General features: G+C 36.2%; 1 long non-coding RNA gene across 4 annotated transcripts in view; it reads right to left on the bottom strand.

Annotated features, from left to right (window-relative positions):
* The window catches only part of LOC112647825 (uncharacterized), a 96,740-nt gene extending 75,724 nt beyond the window's left edge, over window positions 1–21,016 (bottom strand). For 3 of the 4 annotated variants that reach the window (XR_003128502.2, XR_004817272.2, XR_003128500.2), the window contains exons 1-6: window positions 20,873–21,016; window positions 15,295–15,413; window positions 14,789–14,968; window positions 8,037–11,663; window positions 7,596–7,639; window positions 4,991–5,086 (exon numbers count right to left, since the gene is read on the bottom strand). This is a non-coding gene — a long non-coding RNA (uncharacterized LOC112647825). The remainder of the gene's footprint in view (window positions 1–4,990; window positions 5,087–7,595; window positions 7,640–8,036; window positions 11,664–14,788; window positions 14,969–15,294; window positions 15,414–20,872) is intronic. The other variant, XR_007412065.1, reaches the window with a different exon arrangement.
* Between the last annotated feature and the right edge of the window lie 289 nt (window positions 21,017–21,305).

Genomic DNA, 21,305 nt, shown 5'->3' with positions numbered 1-21,305 from the left:
TAAAAAAAGCACTAGGAATTAAGAGCAGTTAACCAGAGGGAAAAAGTCCATCTGTTACTCATGGCATCATTTCTCTGTGTCTCTAGTCTATGCTTTTTCACTTAGGCAATAAGCTGGGGTGTTTTTTTTTTTTTTCCTGCAAAAAGCAAGCAGGGTGAGCAAAAACTCAATCATTAAAAACCTAAGGGACTGAATGGGTGATAATACAAAGCATAGCATATGAGTAGGTGAATTGAAAGAATGTGATTTTTATGGTCATATATTTTGATGGCATTCTGAGTATAAACTCAAGAAACTTCAAATAATGAGTTTTGAATGCTAGATCAGAGAAAGTTATGCTGATTTCTTCTCAGGATCTTATTGCTAAAGAAGATGTTATAAATTGTAGAAATTTGATACCTAATTTGAGCCATGACGACTTATAAACACCAGATTGGGAATCAGAAGTGAGAATCAAATTCATGTGTTTGAGTTATATAGGAGTAGCATCAACCCTGTAACACATTGACTCCAGTTTCACTGGATTCCAGTCTTTCATAAGAATCATTTTATTCATGACAATAACAGTTGCAAAAACATACAGTTTTTGTATGTATTTACTTTTTGCAGGGCACTATATCAAGAGATTTACTCAGATACAGTCAGAGTCTTTCTAGAATATTTTCCTATCTATCATTTATGGCTTAGATTAGGGCTATGGTTCCCATTCTATCTTCTCTCGATTCATTCACTTCAACTAACTTCCCTCTATCTTGAATATTTATGACACTTGTTATCCACATCACTCATTTGACCTTCCAATGTTCTTTGAGTCATAGCTTCTCATGTGAACTAAATTATAAGTTCATGAAGGTCAAAGAAAATAAATTGTGAATATGGTGACAAGATATGAAATTTTACAGAATATTTCCAAAAAGTTAATGCCTATTCACTCCATAAACTTCTTCTTCTTTTTTTTTTTTTTTTTTTTTTTACATTTATCATATTAACTTTGAGGTCAGAAAATATGGGCACCACACTGGATCACTTCTTACTCCCTAATATTTAATATTGCATATGGCATTGACTAATACAAGGGTCAACAAACTGCCTCCCATGGGCCAAATCCAGATGTACATTTGTTTACATATTGTCTATGGATGCTTTCCTAATACATTACCACAAAATTCATGACTTAAGCAACACAACTGTATTAACTTACAGTTCTGTTGTTTAGAAGTACCACACAGATTTCACTAGGCTAAAATCAGGTTGTTGGCAAAACTATATTCTCTTCTGGAAATTCTAGGTGAGAATTCCTTTTCTTGTCTTTTCCAGCTTCTAGAAACCTTCCATATTCCTTAGTTTATGGCCTCTGCCTCCAACCTTCAAGTCAGTAACATTGTATCTTTCTGACCATATTCCTACAGTTACAACTTATTCTGACTTGCTACACCTCTCTATTTCACTTTTAAGAACTCCTGTGATTACGTGGTGCCTACCTGGATAATCTAGGATAATTTCCCTAAATCAAGTTAAATTGGTCAGCAAACTTAATTTCATCTGTGACCTTAAATTACATGTAATATATTCACAGATTCTGCAGGGTAGGGCATAGACAACTATGATAGGCATTATTCTGCCTCCTGCAGATAGTAATTATTTTCCTTCAATAATTGAGATTTTCTGTTTTCTCTAGAAAACAGATGTAATGTTCTCTAGATGCATTATTTCATATATATATATATATACTCTCTCATATATATATTCATATATATATGAATCCTGAGAGTATTCTGGGAGAAGTAGACCTTAAAAGATTATCAAAATGTGCTTCTGCCTTCATAAAAAGTGTATAATTCATTTCACTCAACCTTGTTTTAGTGATAGTCTCTCAGATGGATTTAGAAACAGTGACCAATGGGGTGAATGAAATAAGTGTAGCCTTTGAAAGAAACAGCTACTGAATGATAATGAAGAGGGAAGATGACTACCAAGTTTCTACTACTGCAGATAATCCAGTATCTGATGTAAGGAAAAATTGTGAAAGATTTTGAAATGGGTGTAATGATTACTGGATATCCTTACTAATGTAATTCTGAGCATATTCTAGCAGACTTTTAAGGATTATTTGAACCTATAGGCGCTTTCATCACCTTTGACTTATAATTCTGCAAACTGTATGAAACTAGGAGCAAGGCACATGAATTTTTCCCCAAAATAGGCCAATTAATTGTGTTCAATAGAAATACAATTGATTTTCAGTTCTGTAAAGAAAACCAAAGCTGGACAGTAGTTAAAGCAGTAAAAACAGATTTTATTCAAGAATTATTGCAAAAGTGGAATACAGAATTCAGTATAGAGATGGGCTCAATTCCTACTACAACAGCCAATTCATAAATCCAGAAAGCAGGATTGGGAAGTGGGTTAGTGGGTGGAAAATGCTAAGAGAAAACATCAGGGGTGGGGGGGTGGGGATTCTGGCTAAAAACACTTGAAAGGATTCTTTTTGAAGCAGACCAGGGTGATCAGATGCTAGAGGTGGGGGATGACAAAACTGACCCAGAATTAAGGGTAATTGGGTATCAAAGGTATCTATAACTGACTCAGAAGATTTTTTTGCTAAAATTGGAGACACATGCTCAACCAGGATAGACACAGGAGCCCAATGTTGAAGTCTAGTTAAGAAGAGGCCTTTAAGGTGCCTCATTAGTTTGGTCAAAGAGCAAATCTTGGTCACTCTTCTTACACAATATGTTAAGCAATCTTACATTTATTAGGCAATTCTTTGACCATTCTTAATTGCCTAAACATACAGATGTTATTCAGATATTCTTTTTTAACAAGTTGTAACACCTTACTGGTATGCTAATTATTTAGTTAATTGGAAAAAAATCTTTGACACACATTTTATATTTCAAGGAGAGTCATGATTTAATTTTTTAAAAAATTACCCTTGAACATAGATAGAGGAATAAAAAGTAAGCTTCCTATGCAGCCTTTTCTCTGTTGTATAAATCTACTATCCATTTTTCAATTGGCTTGGAATTTAGGAACAATTTATTCCAAAGACTGACTAATCAATGATGAACATTTTTGGTTTCCATTGCAATTACTACAAAATTTCTTGAGTGATTTTCAGTAAGAAACTTGTGATGGTAACTGATGTGGTTTTGGAATATAGGGGAGGTTTGGTAGGGTGAGGTCTGGAGCAACGACCAAGAAAGAATTCTTTAGAGTCATTGGTGCAAAATGGTGGTTTTATTAAACCATGGGCCAGAAGGGCTGCTGCCCAGGGCTTGTGAGTGGTGGCTGAATATATACCTGGGAGTAGGAGGTAAGGAAAGAGGAAGTTTCAAAAGGATTTTCATATGTTAAAGAGAACCTACAAGATACTGGAGGCCTTGCCTTAGTCAAATTAAGGTTGTTTTTCCCTCTAGCAAGGCATTACATTAAGATAGTTGGGAGTTTCCTTCTAGAAGTTAGGATGTTTTTTTCTTGTAAATCACTAAGATATTTTATAAACTGAGGGAGACTCAGTTTATAAAATATCAGCCTATAGGACTATAATCTCTATATAAATTAACTATTTGTTTCTCCTTTCCCTTAGGTTTAGGGCAGTCAAGAGGGCCTGGGGAATGTCACACATATCCCACCTGGTGGTGGTGGTGGGTCCTTTGTGGGGTGTCAGCTTGTGCTTTGTCCTCAGCTAGCCTTTGATTCCCCATCAGTAACTAAATACCTTAAGGTGATGTGATTACCCTTAGAAACATAAACAATGCAATTAAAACTAGATCCTCTAAGAAAGAAATATATCCACAGAAAGATCAATTTTAGAAGGGGGGGGAAGTAGGACACAAAGAAAACATTTCAAACTTTGCATTTTTTGCACATAACTCTGCCCAAGCCCAGAGGTTTCAACCACAACATGGGGTGTAGGAGGAAGAAAGAGAAAAAAAAAAGAAGACCAAATTTGATGAGAACAGTGAATTTGTGTGAAAAGCTGGCTGGTTTCTTCCCTCTTAAAATTCATGTTGGGGTTTTGCTTAGTTTAATGTGCTTGTGTGCTTCTCTGTGTGTGTGTGTTGTGTGTGTGTGTGTGTGTGTTTTCTTTTTCAGCTTGGATAACAATAACATCAATATTTTCTTTAGGATGTTCCACCCTGGAGCATGGTAGACTGTAAGGCAATTGGAAGTCACACAGAGTGAGGACCCCTTAGGTTGCCTGCAAGCAACTTATCCAAGTGGGAGCCAATGTTACTGTTTCCCTTCAATTATGCTTGTTCTTTTTTGTTTTTCCTTTTCAAGCCTGTTTTGGATTGTAGAACCTTGAATTGGAAACTCAACATTAGCAATTCAAATTCTAAACTGAGCTTTTTAATGCTAAATACTTGTGGATATCATTTGAGAAGATTGTCAAGTTAAACAATGTAGATTTTTCATATATACAGCAAAGTGACTTTGCAGATATTACTCAGTTAAGATCCAAGCCATGATATTCATCTTGTGCTTATGCATAAAATCCAGAACCAGCAAAGTATTTTGTAAATTCAGCATTTAGTTATCTCTTACCCATTAAGAGGAAGAAAAGCAAACATTTCCCCCCTCCCCAACACTTTTATTCATGCCTGAAGCTAAGCAAGGAGGAAAGGAAAAGGTTTTTAGAATTACAAATAGAACCTTTAAATTGTAGAAACTTGCTAATTTCATTTATGAAAGCACTGCCTAACTTCTGCTTTCTCTCTCAGTTGTTATTCAAATCTTTGTCCCTAGCCAAAGAGAAAGAGAGAGAATAATCCTACTAGGAATTTAGTGAGTTTTCTTTTAGAGATCAGACATAAATGCTGCATATTTGAATATGCAAATTTAATAGAACAGATTGCCAAGAAATGAAAAATGGTTGTATGTTTAGCCCTAGGAAGTTAGCCCAGCTTAATAGAGCTGACAAAGAGTTAAGGAGTGCCCACTTGCAAAACTCAAACAAGGAGGAAAGTGCATATAATTTGCTTACCTAACAGGAAGAGCTGCTGAAAAGTGGGCTGGATTGTAGAGGCCTAGATTCTCCCAAATTAGCCATAGCATGATTTTAAAAGGCTTCAACTTCTTCCTAGGTAAAATAAAGAGGTTTTCTTAGGTGATCCCTGAGAGATTATTTCCACCGTGAAAACTTGGAGACTTCTTTCTAGCATATCCAATAAATTCATACTATAGAAAAGGGTCTCTGAAGCCATGATGGAGCACATACAGGTCACATTGTTTAGTGCAGTTTGTATACAGATATGGAAGACATTCACCCCCACTTCCTGTGGTCTTCATTCTTAATGCCATATATTCAAGTCTTGTACAGTTTGCCCTTTTAAGGTAATCCCAATGTGAGTTTAACAAAAGGGGAGGTTTCATCAAATCAATTTATATTTTAGATCTCCAAGGAAGTCTCTATTTGGCTGCTAATTAATCAGGGTTTTCCTCTTTAATTCTACTTCTTTTTTTGTCTGTGATAAGGCTCAGACACCTAGTATTTGGAGGGTTGAGAAATTGAAAATTAGTTGCTCTTTTGGATTTACAGTAATCATTCGGGCAGCTTGTCAGTATCAATTTCCAGCCTACATGACTCTAACATACCACTCTAAGAATTTGGTCAAAATTGTCTGTGGATAGAAAATTGGACGAAATAAGCCAAAGATGGCAACGACAAACAAACAAAACAAATCAGTTCGAGGTAGGATTGGGAAAGGAGAATAACAATGTATATTGAACTCAGTTTGAAGATCTAGAAATATAGTCACATGTGTGAAATAGGGCTACGCATTTTGACACCCATGGTATCATTCCAGCCCTGTTTAAGCACTAGGTTTTTGGATTATATACAATTTCTTTCATTCTGCCACTTTGTAGGGTGGTACAATACACCATCCCAAATTATGTCTCTTTGGCATAAGGACTGTTTTGAGCTAATTATTTTGAGAAACATCAGACACAGGAGAAGTTCTAGAAACAGAGACAAAATTATGCATTTGTAAGGGAAATTTACACGCATAAGGGAAATTTCCACTTGTGAGGGTGTCTTCTCCTCCACATCTGAAAGAAAAGGATGGCTAAATCTCTAGAAACTCTTCTCATTGGAGAAGACACTGATCTAAATCTGCATAACAAACCTTATTTTTATTCACAGTACTCTTCCCATAACTGGCCTCTTTTGCCATTAGCTGAAGAATGTATGTAAGCATGGATTCTAAAACACCTCTGAGAGTTACTCATTTTCCTTGGGTATCTGCCATGTATACATGAGGTATACATATTAATAAACTTTTGTTTATTCTTTTCTTGTTAATCAGCCTTTTGTTACAGAGTTCCCAGCAGAGAACTCAGAAGGTTAGAGTGAAAATTACTTTGTTTCTCCCCCTACAATCTATTGTTACAGGTCATATTTATACTTGCCATTCAGCAATGGCCCTTTTTTTTTTTTTTAACATAACAGTAATTGTTATAGTCAACATTTATTGACAGTAATCCAGGTTCTATTCTGAGCACTTTACGAACATGGATTCATTTGACTGAAAAAGTAAATACTATTTTTATTACAATTTGACAAATAGAATTGGAGCCAAGAAAGGTTAAGTAAGTTGCCCAAGATCACACAGCTGGTAACTGACGGATCTGGGATGTGAATCTAGGCACTTTGGCTACATAGGGCCAAGTTCTTAAAACTTAGTTTTGCTTTGTCTCATGATATTAGAAGCTAGAGATAATTTCATGTACAATGTAATCTTTTATAAGATAGTAACTCAAGAAAACTTAAATAGAGGGCAAAGAGCATAAGAATTTTGCAACCCACATAGAGTATACTATTTAATAAGTTGTTTGATTTCTCCAGATAATTCAATTCCTTTGAGTGAAAAATCTGCTACAACAAATGGGTATATAATGAGTAAAAAAGTAAGGAAACTTATTACTAACATAGGACTATGAAGTTTTTATAAGAAAAATAGGACTGTGCAAAGCAAAATGATTTATTTTCTATATGGATTCATCCTCTTCACATATTACTAATTCTTACTTCCTTTCCATATATATTTGTTGTTTGAATAGTGCTCTTATTTTGACAAAAAAAAATGCCATCTATATTGCCCTCAACAATGTTCAATTTATGTGAGTTTAATGGAATGACTCTGCAATGATCTTCACGAATACACAAGGTGGTTTTCTCGAATCTGTAGATGAGCTATTTCCAATTCTACTGAATAGTAACCACAAGGGGAAAATGAGAGTGAACTACAACATGGTGAAAGAGAGCATTGTGTTATATATCAAAGTAATATAAGTATTAAAATATGAGGATAGATCACAGGGAGTTTGAGTTAAGCTGGCTGACTCTCCCAAAAACTAGAAAAATGTGGCTAAAATGGAAAATTGGGAAGAACTTTTTGTTTCCTCTCATTCTGGAGGTCTCTTTGGGCAAAATGGTGCTTTTGATCTACCTATCATCCCACTGATCTATCATCCTTGGAATGGATCCAGTTCATCTTGATCTTGAAACTGGCCAGAGGAGAATAAGTATACATATTTTTATAGGAGACAACCAAATAAGTACTAAGCTCCTCTTTCTATCCCTCTACCTGGCATTTGGACAGCACTTTCCCTTGCTTGAACTTCAAGTCACCTGTAACAACAATAAAAAAAAAAAAATGACTTAACTGTTACAAAAATAAATTTCCAAAACTGAAATACTTACCCAAATATCAAAACTGGAATTCTCATATAAAAATCTATGAATATTTAACAGAAACCCTTAGCTTTTATGTATTCATGTATATTTCCATATACAATTTAGGCAGCTAGGTTCTGGGGCACTGAAGAGAAAAAGACCTAATTAGCAGTCATCTAAATTGGAGAAGAAATGTAAAGGAAAATCTAAATAATTCTAGGATTGCATTGCCTTCAAGGAACAAATTGAAATAGAGTTTTAAAACAGTCAAATAAGTTATAAATATGATGCTCTGAAATCCTTCCTTGTGGTTTAAGTTAGAGCACACTCCAGGAAAGCAAAATGCACTTACCTGCAATACAAGTATTGTATTTTATACTGTGTTTGCTTCTCTTATTTTGAGCAGCCTTTGGTAACCCAATGAAATCTTGAAATCTAAGACACTGGAAATACATCAGATTAACACTCAAACATAGGGATACAAAAGCAGTATAATCAATAAACCCTCCTAATAGCCAACCCATCAAAGATGCTAAGATCTATTAAATGAATAATATGCATGTAAAAACCAATGTTCCTTCTTCTTGACTGATTTCACACTTGTGTTTCTCTCCACAGTCCTTCTGTCGACTTGCCTTGAGATTTTTCAGGATTCTGGGAAATGTCTTTGTCATTTTACCTCAGTTTATGTCTCCCTCTTTCAAGCTTGTCTCCTTCTCTAGGGCTATACCTCTCTCTAACTCTCCCTCTACTCTAACTTTTATTCTCTTTTCAGAGATTTTAAACCAGTACAAAAAACTAAATAGGTTGGGAAGCACTGACAACCAGTCAGAAAACTTTGAACCCAATCTAAAAGGAATTATTGAACAATCCAGCAGGACTGGTAAAGAAGATACAAAAGTATGATAGATCATACTAGACTAGAGCTCCTCATGTTGCAGTGTGGTCATTCTCCAGCTCATGGAAGAGGTAAAATATTTCTTCTGGACAGTTCTTACAATATTTGAAAATCAATTTTAAGCCACTCCTAGTTTTAAACTATTGAACATAATGGAATTTATATTTTGAATATAAGACTGGGTGTCTCAGTAGATTAAGCATCTGCCTTTGGCTCAGGTTATGATCACAGGATCCTGGGGTTAAGCCCTGCAAGGGGATTCCCAGTTCAGGAGGGAGCCTGCTTCTCCCTCTTTCCTCCACCCCCTGCTCATGCTTCCTCTCCTATCTCTCTCTAATAAATAAATAAAATCTTAAAAAAAAAAAAAAAACAGATATCATTTGAGCACAACAAAATGAGTGGTAATGGTGGTAGCACTGGCAGGTTTTCCTACTCATGACTCTATGGTTCCCACTTTGTGTACTTTATGGACTCTGTAATATTAAAAATAATTCATGGCAGAAAGTCTCAAATTTTACAATATCCACCAACGAGGGCAAGTGATAAACATAGTACTTAAGTAGCATCAAAGGAAGGAATCCACTACAGCAGCACCAGGAGCAGTGACTCAGAGGTCAGGCCAGGGTGTTACATGGTTCTGAGTAGGGAAAGGGTTAAGGTCTAAGCAGGGAGAGACTGAAGGTCCCTGATTAGGGTTTGAGGGTATTTCAGGTATGAAGACACTGAGACAGAACAAAGACAAACATCAGAAAAATTTAGACCACCCTATCCAAATTACAATTAGGGTTAAAATGTATTTCTAGGGCAGTCCCGGTGGGTGGCACAGTGGTTAGGCACTGCCTACAGCCTGGAGTGTGATCCTAGGGACCCGGGATCGAGTCCCATATCGGGCTCCCTGCTTGGAGCTTGCTTCTTCCTCTGCTTGTGTCTCTGCCTCTCTGTGTGTGTGTCTATGAATAAATAAATAAAATCTTTTTAAAAAAATGTTTTTCTAATAATTACATTATAAGGGCAGCCCTGGTGGCTCAGTGGTTTAGCGCCTCCTTCAGCCCAGGGTGTGATCCTGGAGACCCGGGATTGAGTCCCACGTCGGGCTCCCTGTATGGGGCCTGCTTCTCCCTCTGCCTGTGTCTCTGCCTCTCTCTCTGTGTTTCTCATCAATAAATAAAATCTTTTTTTAAAAAAAAAAATACATTATAACACAGAAAATTAAAAAAAAAAAAAAAGCACAAAAATTGATCAGGCCTCAGAGGAAAAGCTCACTATAAGGATTAACCAGATTTAGCAATATATACTTAAAGATCCCAGAGGTCACAGAGACAAAGACTCTCACACAATGTAGTAGTGTCCTGTCTAGTTCCAGGCCACTGACCTAACCACTGGCAAGTTTCCTGGTAAAATCCTAATAAAAGGCCAGAGATGAAAAGCCCTCATTGGCAATATGGTTGGGACCCCTCTCACTCCTGAGAGCTTTTTCTAATAATAATAATAATTAATTATTATAATAATTAATAAAACTCTATTGTTTTACTCACCTTCCTTTGACCATGAGATTCATTTTTCAAGTCCGTGAGACAAGAACCTTGCTGTCCTGCTTCAGTTCTAGAAATGGATCCAGTTCTTTCCATAGTCATTGCTTCTAGAATGTACCCCAAACCAAATAATCTAGCGTTCTCTAGTAACTCAAATCACTAAAACAACATCCACTCATGGTGATTTATTTAAAGTGTCATGTGGGCTAATGTAGTATGGGCTAGTGACATTTGTACTGTATTGTAGTGTTTCCACTGCTTCAACCTTTTATGTAGGGTATATATGGTCACATTTTGATATTTAAGCTTCCCCAACTCTAAATAATGGGTCTGAACTTCTAAGCCATTCGTCCTCTTCGACTGCCTATAGTCCAAAATGCTAAAACTTTATTTACGAAGTTAGCCACCAATTGTGTTTGTCAATAATGGACAATGGTTTTTAAAAATCCATTTTTAAAAATTTAAAATGCCATGTGAATGTAAGATATTGTTATTACTCTTGTTCAGGAATTCTTAAACATCAAATTACTTTTCCAATAACAAAATTTTCTGAGGTTGAAACTTATGAATCTTGAGATGGTTCAATTAGGGAAATTTTTGTTGTAAGGAATAAAACTCTCATAAACCAAGCCATTTTTAAAAACATGTTTTAAAGTACATAGGAGTTAAGCTCATGGACATACAAAAACGAAAAGCGAAATACAGCTAGGTCACATACACAATGAAATTAGAAAAATCAAGTATAAGAGTATTTGAGTGGGAAAAACACCCTTTACTTTGATCTTTGCTGACCATTTCCTCCTCACCCTAAACTATAGAAATGTTTTTGCTTAAATAACTTTTGTTGTTATTATTTTATTATAATATGTTCTTTATATATCAGTGGGAAATATCACAGACCAAAATGCTAACATGGCAGGAAGAGAGGTCTCACGAACACTAAGATGAAGGGACTACTGTTTGACTATTAATGCCCCCTGGTTAAACTAGACCCAAAGGAGAGGATGACAGCAGTAGTTATGTCAACCCAAGAGTGACAGATCTGCTTGGAGATTCTACCCTCCACCTGTGAAGGACTTTCTGGAGGTCCAAATAATTCCTGCAAGTAGTCTCTGTCTCTTCCTGACTCAAAGGATCATGCTCATGTGTCTTTTCCTTTCTCTACTTTTCTTTCTCTCCTACTCTTTCTTTATTTTTTCAGTTTTTTTTTTTTTTTTTTTTCTCAAGAAGGGTTTATTGCAGGTCGGGTACACTTGTAAGGGGCAAAAGTCTAACAACGGGAATGAACTACAGGGCCCACCAGTTTAGAAGATGAGCCGGTAAAACAAAACTACTGATTATATACAATTATTAAAAAGGGAGGGTGGTAGGGCAAAAAAAAAAAAAAAAAAAAAAAAAGGAAAACCTGTCAGCAGCCTTCCAGAATGTTAGTAACAGAGATTGTTTGCGGAGCACCCTCCCGCCCCAGTCCTGACTGTGCCTCGGCTGGGCTTCCTCCGTGTGCGCGGCCAGCTCCGGAGGCCGAGCAGGTGACGCAGACTTATTCAGACTTCAGGAATAGAAGATGCAAAAGGAACAAACATTATGTCAGTGTAATGAACTCATTCTCTTCAGAGTTTTCAATTTACTCTGCACAGGCTTCTAAATTAAGCTGTCTTCTATATGAAGCAAAATCTTAGAAATGTATTGGATAGGATAAAAATCCATGACATCAGGTATTAATGCTTCTCTCCTCAGTCTTTCATGGAGCTCTCAGAGTTTTGTTGTATGGCTATGCCATTCCCTGCCTGCTTACCTATGAAGTCCATATTTTTTCTATTTATGTATGGTTTCTCTGACCTCTTATAACCTTCCCTGGCTTTGTCACCATTTGGGGCCATTTCACTATCTGGTTCTAACATCACAGGAACTTTCTGCTCAAGTATAGACCATCATATGATAACAGTCTATCAAGTTCACTCTCTTAAGGTAGAATATGATGGTACTTTTAAGGTAGAATGGGTACTTTTATTTAATCATTTGTGATCTAGATATATCCTTGGCTGATGGGCATAGGCAACGGAGGAAGCTGTGTGGCCTTTTGACCACTCAGCTGGTATTGTGAATAAAAGCAACTTCTCTGAGAAATAAGTCAGGGAAATAACTCTGCAATATATCTACCATAAGGGCCATCTATTCTAAATTCCCATCTCCCTATTACATATTTGCCAGATGTTCATCTAGCCCCTATTTGAATACTTCCCATGATGGGAAGTTCATTATCTTTGAGGTAGCCTATTGCACTTGAGAATATCACAAATTATTCAAAACTTCAGTTGAGCCGAAATCTACTTACTTATAAATTTGATCTATATATCCTACTTATGCCCTCTGGGGCAGTAAAATCTCATTATATCTTAAAATGACAGGATTTCACATATTTGAAAAAGTTATAATTCCCCTAAGCCTTTCCTTTCTAAACTAAATATTCTAATCATCATTCTTTGGATAAAAGTAAAAATACAGGTAGACCCACATTTTATATATTAGGGATACTGAGAGGGAAAAAGCATATATAATTCAATTTACTCATAAGTACAAAGAGATGTATTATGATACACAGAGCTTTGGTGCATTTGATGTCAGAGGCCCTAAGAGCAAATCCTGATACAGTCATGTGAAGACATGTCATTTAAATTCTTTGATCAATTTTAGAGTTGAGGAAATATAGACAAGATGCTTAAATAATTTGTTCGAGGTTTTATGAATTGTAAAAAAGTGGTAGCATCAGATGGCACAGTGCCTATAAGATAGAGTTTAGGCTCCTTAACTTTTCCTATGAGGACTTTTATAGCCTAGATTACCAGTCTCCTAACTTTTCTCTCCACTCTCATCTTTCCTTCCTCCTTTCTCTACCTGCTGTCTGCATTCCTACCACTAAGATCCTATCATAGATTATGTTCTCCTTTATTGAAACGCCATCTACATATGAGGTTGCCTCTTTCTGGAATATTCCTCCCCCCAAATCTTCACCTGAACAACTTTTACTCCTACCTCAATTCCCTACATCATCTCCCTCAGGAAACCTTCTTTGAACATCTAGAACCAAGTTCAGTGCTACTGCTATGTGCTTTCCTGGCATCCCATAGTTTTCTCACTAAAGTACATATCCATCTTTTGTTTATTTACTTGTCTAATGCTTTCATAACCTTCAAGTTCTCTGAGGGCTGATATCCAACTCTTTCGTATACCAAAAGGGCTTGGTTATAGTGTTTAGCATATTAGGCATTCACAATTACCCGTTGAATAAAGACTTCAGTTTGTCTGTGTGTGTGTGTGTGTGTGTGTGTGTGTGTGTTTTGGACAGGACTCTGGCTCCTAGGCAGTAATCTGAGCAATCAGTACATATTACAACGTACATGTGACAGCATCCATATAATATGGCATTAGGCATATTATGTCAATAAGTGCTTTAGACAGGAGGGAAGTGTGTAGACTCATAATTGTGAGAAGCAAAAATAGTACCTTGTTTGTCTAAGATTCCTTAATATTTAGTCTTACTTCTGTTTGTCAAATTTGAGCATATTCCCACCAGTCACCCTTACAGTAACATTTACAGAACAGAGAACAAATGGCTCCTAGGTCCTACTTTTACTCTGACTGTCCCCATGATGGCCCTGAGCTAGTTTCCTCCAGCTGAAATGTAAACACAACTAAGCAGTGCTCTTCTCACGGGTACCCCTGCCTCACTGTCCACTAATTAAAGCCTAGTCATACAGAAACTACCTGTCTTTATCCATTTGACAAAGGCAAAATGAAAGAGTCCCTGAGCTATTTTAATTTCTGATTTCTGAATATTCTACACATGAGAGAAAGGGAAGCAAATGCATGTGTTTCCCTCCAGGCACCTTTCTCAAAGGAATAAACTGCCAGCTTTCCCCAACATTATACATGACTGAATGTCAAAGTCCTTCAATGCACTTATTGTCTGGAAACCACCTGGCCTCAACTTGAAGATGGTCATTCTGAGAAACTGTTCTGACACATTAGTAAGGAGAACAAATGACAACATTATATGACTAGGTTTTCTTGAAATGTAAAATTGCATCATAATCGGCTAATTTTTTTTTAATAATCCACATCAAGCAAAGAGTACTGCCAAGCTGACTCTGGGAAAGTAAATTTGCATATCTGGAAAAGAGTGTGCCTAAAGATCATAGATAAATCCACCCCTCGATAACTGGGTCAACATGCTGAGCCAGCAAAATGACAGAGCTCAATATTTTCCTCTTTCCTAATACCCTCTCAGAGCCCCAGACTAGCAAATAGTGAGGGCAGGGCGGGGCAGGAGATTTCCTGGTCATCTTCTGCTTCAACTGCTAATGCCCTTCTCTGGGCTGCCATGGTTTCAAGGTAGCTGTAGCAGTATATGAAATACTGCTTCTTTAATAGGAGTGACCACATGGTGAGACTGGGTCTGATCCTCCCACATGACCTCAAATATCCAGCGTCTCTGTTACTACCATCCTTGTCTACCCACTTTAAGGTAATCATTCATTTTTACAACAAAAAAGGTTCAGATACATTTTCTAAGTTCCATCTGGAACCACAGCTCTTCCCATACCCAAGACCTATTGCCTGGTTCACCAGGCCCCCCTTTCAAGGACAACTTGGCTTCCAGTGAGCTTCTCTTACCTTTAAGTATATCCATATCATGTCTGAGCAGTTACAGATGTGTATTCCTAGAGATTTTGAGGCCCCATGAAAGTCATTAGATATGAATTTTTCACATGGACTTCTTTAAACACAGTGACACATACACAACTTCTTAGACTTTACTTCCTAAATGCTTAAAATGACACATATATCTTATCCCTGTAATTAGAAAAATCATTGAAAAAAACTCTGCGGAAACATGAAAAGTAGAGAACACAGAACATTGGAAAAGATGCTGAGGAAACATCAGAAGCAGAGAACAGAGTTATCTTCTGCCCCAAATCCCTTTATTCTTTGCTCATCATAACTACTTTCATCCCAAGCCTTCCAATGACACTCTCACATGTGGAACTGCCTACATTTAGGACTGACTTCACCAACGTCCATGTCCCTGTACTCTTTTCCTGGTGGACAATCATCTACATCATACATTTCTATTGACTGCTGAGTAAGTGGTCAAGCACCACTGTGAGTGAGACACTTACAGTTTTGTAGAAAAAATACAGTTGACTCAAATGCTGTGGTTTGGGGGACCACCACTTCCTGGAATCAGTAGCCTCTAAATGTTCTTTCTTTGCTACATTCCAAGGACCAAATACTGGAACTGTTGGTAAAATGGCAAGCAAAGGATAGTAAAAGTAGTAGAGTAATCACACCCTGAAGCCACTACAAGCTCACCCCTCTGTGCTGGCACATATCTATTATAGAAATTACCACTATACTTGAGAATAATAAATAATAAATCCCCTAATAAGTAGAAGTGAATGATTGCTACTTTGTGGTTTAGCAAACCCATAAAAGCAATTAAGCCCAAATGGTCAGGAGAAGAGAAAATTGATGGGAAGTGAATATTCAGAATTTATGTTTTTGAAGTTGGGTTGTTGAGCGGAATGTTAAGACAATAAGCAGCTTTTTGATGAGGAATTTGGTAGAAGTTACAACTAACTTGTCAAACCAGCCAAGAGCTTACCTGACGTTTAGCTTTAACCCAGCATGAAGCTATAGATCCCTCTATATGTGACATTTCAAACTGATTTTTTTGTGTTCCTTTCCCCTCCTAGTAAGTAGTAGTACAATCTTACTACTAAACAGAAATGATCAGGACTTATTAATTTGAGGAATACTGAGGTTTTTCTATACAGCAAATATGAACTAGGACTACAAATACTAGGATAATCAATCTGGAATCCACTATTACCGTATAATGTTATTCATTTTATTACATGAAAATGTTACTACTCAAAACAGTAAGTAATATCTATCCTTGAAGTATAAGTTATGTGACTGTTGTGTTAATGTGATATTAGACATATGTTTGAATAAAGAGCAAGGTTATGTAGGGGGGAAGAGCTCATTCCCACGATCATCAGGGTTTGATCCTATCTCCTCTCCAGAGTAAGTCAGTGTCTCTTGGCAATTCATTTAACAATTCTAGGTCTCAGTTCCCTCTTATGAAAAATAAGGTGCTGCAATATTGATCTGTAAGGTTTCTTATACCTGGGAAATTATGATTCCACATTTCTTTCTATGAGATTTCATATTAATTTTTTTATAAGACAAAGAAGCTCACAATCTAACAAAAAATGGTGAGGATGGCCTTTTAGTTCCAATTTTACAAATAATAAAATTAAAACTCAGTGGATAGCCTTGACTCACCTAGTCAAATAACTAATTTAACACCACGACCATATTTAAAATGGAGATTTCTGGGCTTTTCTGGCATTACTGTGCAGATATACAAAGGCAGATCTACATAATGGGACACTCTTGACAAATAATTTAACTGCTTCAATCATTTGCTTGGTTTTGTTTGCTTTTCCTCTGAAAAATCAAGAGCATAATATCGCTTTGGCTATTTTACCATGTTAATATTAAATTCAAATGAGTTGATATATGGGAAAGAATTTTGAAAGCTATGAAATGTTATTCAAATATATTAACCAGCTACATACTGATGCTGAGAGCACCAACATCATTTTTAACTGAACTGTTTTATTTGACTCTATACATCATCATAACTGGATAATTGGAAATTCTTGCTTCTTTTTTGCTATATAGAAAAAGTAGGCAATACATACATGCTACATATTTTGTATAAGGTTCACTTGAAGTTTTTTTTGTGTGTGTGAAGTGAAAACTCAGATTTATTAATTCATTCAGCATATAATTATTGAGTACCAACTATCTGCCAGAGGCTGTTTAAATAATATAAAGTTAAATAATGCAGACAAGCTCCTGGTGTCACAAAATGTAGAATCCAGTGAGCGACCAAGAAAAAAAATAGTAGACATTGATAAATTCTTTGATTAAAAATAAACAAACAATAACAATGGGATAGTTAAGGCATGATTAGCTGAGATTTAAATTTCAGTAAGAACCTGTTAGGTGAAGTGGATTACATTGTGCTAAATATACATGAATAAGTCACCAGCTGACTAGAGATATCTAAAGAATACTAATGGATTAAAAATTAATTTACCAGAATGATTATGGAAACAGAGAGGTGAGTTCTGTTCCTAATCCTCTTTCACTTAATAACTATACCAATATGCCAACTGATTCACTTTATTGATATACCTATATGGTTTAAAATCCAACAAACAACTAATATAATAAAAGGGAAAAGCAAAATAATAAAGGTCCATACAAAAGAAAAAATACTATCAAAATACTTATGCGAAATAAAAATTATTGGCAATTACTACAGACTTTTATTCTGAGCCTTCTAGCAATGAGGCAAAGGGGAGAAATTCTATGGCATATAAAACTCTCATCTTGAAATTAAAGAAAAATATTTTTGGGACACCTGAGTGGCTCAGTGGTTGAGCATCTGCCTTTGGTTCAGGTCCTGATCCTGGGGTCCTGGAATCGAGTCCTGAATTGGGCTCCCACAGGGATCCTGCTTCTTCCTCTGCCTCTGTCTCTGCTTTTCTCTCTGGTTCTCTCGTGAATCAATAAATAACATCATCTTTTAAAAAATAATAAATAAAAAAATAAAGAAAAATATTTCCTTTCCTCAGCTTTTCCTTCTCAACTCAGAGAACCATTTGAAAAGAACAAAATTTATGTGGAGACCTTGTGCAACATAACAAACAATGCTGTCATAATGGTCTTTTTTTGTTTTTGTTTTTGTTTTTGTTTTTAAGATTTTATTTACATATTCATGAGAGAGACAGAGAGAGAGAGGCAGAGACTTAACCAGAGGGAGAAACAGGCTTCCTCTGGGGATCCTGATGCGGGACTTGTTCCTAGGGCCCCAGGATCACAACCTGAGCCAAAGGCAGACACTCAACCACTGTGCCACCCAAGCGTCCCATGGCATAGTGGTCTTACCAAAAATATGTGTGTTCTACATGTAGCTGTCCCTTTACTAATGAAAGCCAGAGAGATGTGATTTAATTATATCTTTATAAAGCAACTTGAAGAATCCTTATGTGGGGTGTGTGGAGAAGATAAAGTGATTTTTGATGTTCATTTTTCTGTGATAACCTGGTTTAATAAAGGGAAGACAATTTAATGGAGAAATTGATAGAAAACAATGATTCTGCAATTTTTTGACGGCTTAAAGCTGGAAGAGTAGAAAGTATGTTGGATGACAGAATCAGGATCCATTGAAGCTATAATATATGAGCTGAATATAATGAAGTAAAATTTAACAGGTCTAATGTTAATGCCTAATGATCTAATGCCTAATGCTAATGCCTAACATTTAATGTTGGAGCCAATATCCAGCTACACAAATCTAGGAATAGTTAGAGATGTGGTGGAGTAATATGTAATATGAAAAGAGCTTATTACGAATTATTAAAATGCTAACTATGAATCAACAATATAATAAAACATCTCCAAAATCATAAATCAGCAAAGGTTGAGAGTAACATCCATACAGTATTACGGGATAATAATAATCTCACTTTATTCTTTGCTAATCAAACTTCAATTTACATATGTCACATAATTCTGAGCCCTAAATTTAAGAGAGATAAGCTTGAACTTGTTCAAATGATGGATGTTGGAAAGAATTGAATTCATGACTTAGGATATTCGATTAAAGGAATTAGCAAAGTTTAGCTTGGAATAAGGAAGACTGAGTATATTATAGTATGAAGATTGGTTTGCTTCAAAGAGCTGACAAAGGTTCATTTATTCTGTTTGACCACATGAAGCCTGATGGGTAGAAGATAAAAAGAAGCTGATGTTAGCTCTATATAAGGAAACTTGTCAAAGATACAGTTATCAAATGGGCTGACTTTTGAGGCAGGGGTTCTCTTTCTCTAAAGGTCATTTGAGTAAATGGTGGAGAGGGATTGAGGACTGAGAAGTGGTTGGTCTACAAAATCATTAACGTCCAAACTTATCCTGGTTATTTTTTATTTTTTCTACCAAACATAGATGGTCATGCTTTTTTTTTTTTTTTTTTTAAAGAAAAAGCAAACTTTGCAGGATGAAAGTGAAACCTCAGGAATCTCCAAGTTGAATTTGAAGATATTTTATCAGGAACTTATATGTCTATGACTTCCCAAAGGGGAGGTGATTTTAATTTCTGCAACTAACCCGTGGTATTTTATTCTAAAAGTCAGGATAGGTATGCATCAAAGTGGCTGATTAATGTCATTTATTTATTTATTTATTTATTTATTTATTTATTTATTTATTTTTTAATGTCCTTCTTTAAACAAAACATTTCCTAAAATCATGTGGGTTTGCTCCTGCTAAAATATGCCAAAGTGAGTAAATAAGAATTATCCCTGTAGCATCCTTTTTTGGATAATGAACATTTCACTTACTACCCCTGCTTCAATCACCTGGAGATACTGTTCTTTCATTTCTCTCCCAGCAAGCCTGGCTTTCTGTAGGACAACTGTTGGGTAGTACAACAGCTGATCTCAGCTCTCAGAGGGTTCATGCTGAGCAGCTGGTTGGATTTTGCTTTAAACTTGTTTGCACAGAGCTGCTGTGTACAGCTGTTTACCCCATCAAGTTTATCTCCCAAACACAGCACAATATAATTTATTTTTATAGGGAATTCTTCATAATAGGGGATCGCAAATGGCTTCTTAGGGAGAGTCAATCATAGAATAAAGAGGAACAGAAGGATTGAAGGGGAATTGTAAAGTGAGAAAGTGACACATGAGAGGCGAATATTCCAGGGAAAGTGAGAATTCCAGCAGGCAAGAGGAAAGACTGCTGGGGTGGAGGTGGGGGGTGGGAATGGGAAAGGTGATGAATGATGGTGGGATAGAGTGAGTCAAAGTGGCAGGGACCCAGGCATCAAAGGAGGGAAGGTAATGAGAAGCACCTGTGAAAAATTCTCACGCTGTATATTTACTGGTTTATCTTAGGGCTGCACTGACAAACACCAAGTGAACAATAGAGCCAAGTTTTTAGGTAATTGACAATGTTTGGTTTACCAAATGTATTTTATCATGTAAGTCAGGGAACACTGACTTAAGGATCATCTAGAATAGTTTGTTAAAAACACATTGGTGGTTGTCAGAAGTGGGGGGGGGTGGGCAAAATGGATGAAGGGGTCAAAGAGTTAACCCCTCTTTGTTAAAACTTCCACTTAAAAAGAAATAAGTCATGGGATATAATGTGTAACATGATAACTATGGTTAATAATACTATATTATATATTTGAAAGCTGCTAAGAGAGTAGATTTTAGAAGTTCTCACTCTAAGAAAAAAATTATAACCATAGGTGGTAATGGATGTTAACTAGACTTATTATGGTGATTATTTTTAAATACACGCAAGTTTAAATCATTATGCTGTAGAGGAGTCCCCCCTTATCTATGGGGGATATGCTTCAACATCTCCAATGGTAGCCTGTGATTGGCATAGAGTTCAGATAGTATCAAACTCTATATATAACAAGTTTTTTCATATATATATATATATATATATATATATCCATAATAAAGTTTAATTTATAAATTAGGCATAATAAGAGATTAACAATAAGTAATAACACAACAATTATAACAATACCCTATAATAAACGTTACATGAATGTGGTCTTTTTTTTCTGTCTCTCAGATTATGTCATTGTACTGTACTTACCCTTCTTTTTGTGATAATGTGAGATAAAATGCCTAAAATTTGATGAGATGAAGTTAGGTGAATGACACTGGCATTGTGACATAGCTGGCCTTCTAACAATACAGCAGAAGGAGGATCATCTGCTTCCAGACCATAATTGGCCATGAGTAACTGCAACCACAGAAAGTGAAAACCTGGATAAGAGAGGGCCAGTTGTACAACTGAAACTAATGGTTAGTTCACAAGCTCCTTGGGAGCTTCCTGGTGTAATCTGAAACTGGCCCCAGTTTTTGCAGAATAAGGAGAGACTGAAGAAACAGGTAGGCCACTCCAGATTGGAGGTGGCAGTTTTAACAAGCAAGAGAACTTACATATAAGGCTTGTCTTGCATGGCCAAAAGATGAGTACACTTCAAATCTGCCTCCGAAATCTCAAACTTTATGTAGAGGCCTTG

Source organism: Canis lupus, chromosome 7 (genome assembly GCF_003254725.2).
Source record: "Canis lupus dingo isolate Sandy chromosome 7, ASM325472v2, whole genome shotgun sequence".
In the NCBI taxonomy this organism is placed as follows: Eukaryota; Metazoa; Chordata; class Mammalia; order Carnivora; family Canidae; genus Canis; species Canis lupus.
The sequence above is the reverse complement of the archived record's forward strand: the minus strand, read 5'-3'. Positions and strand labels throughout refer to the sequence as shown.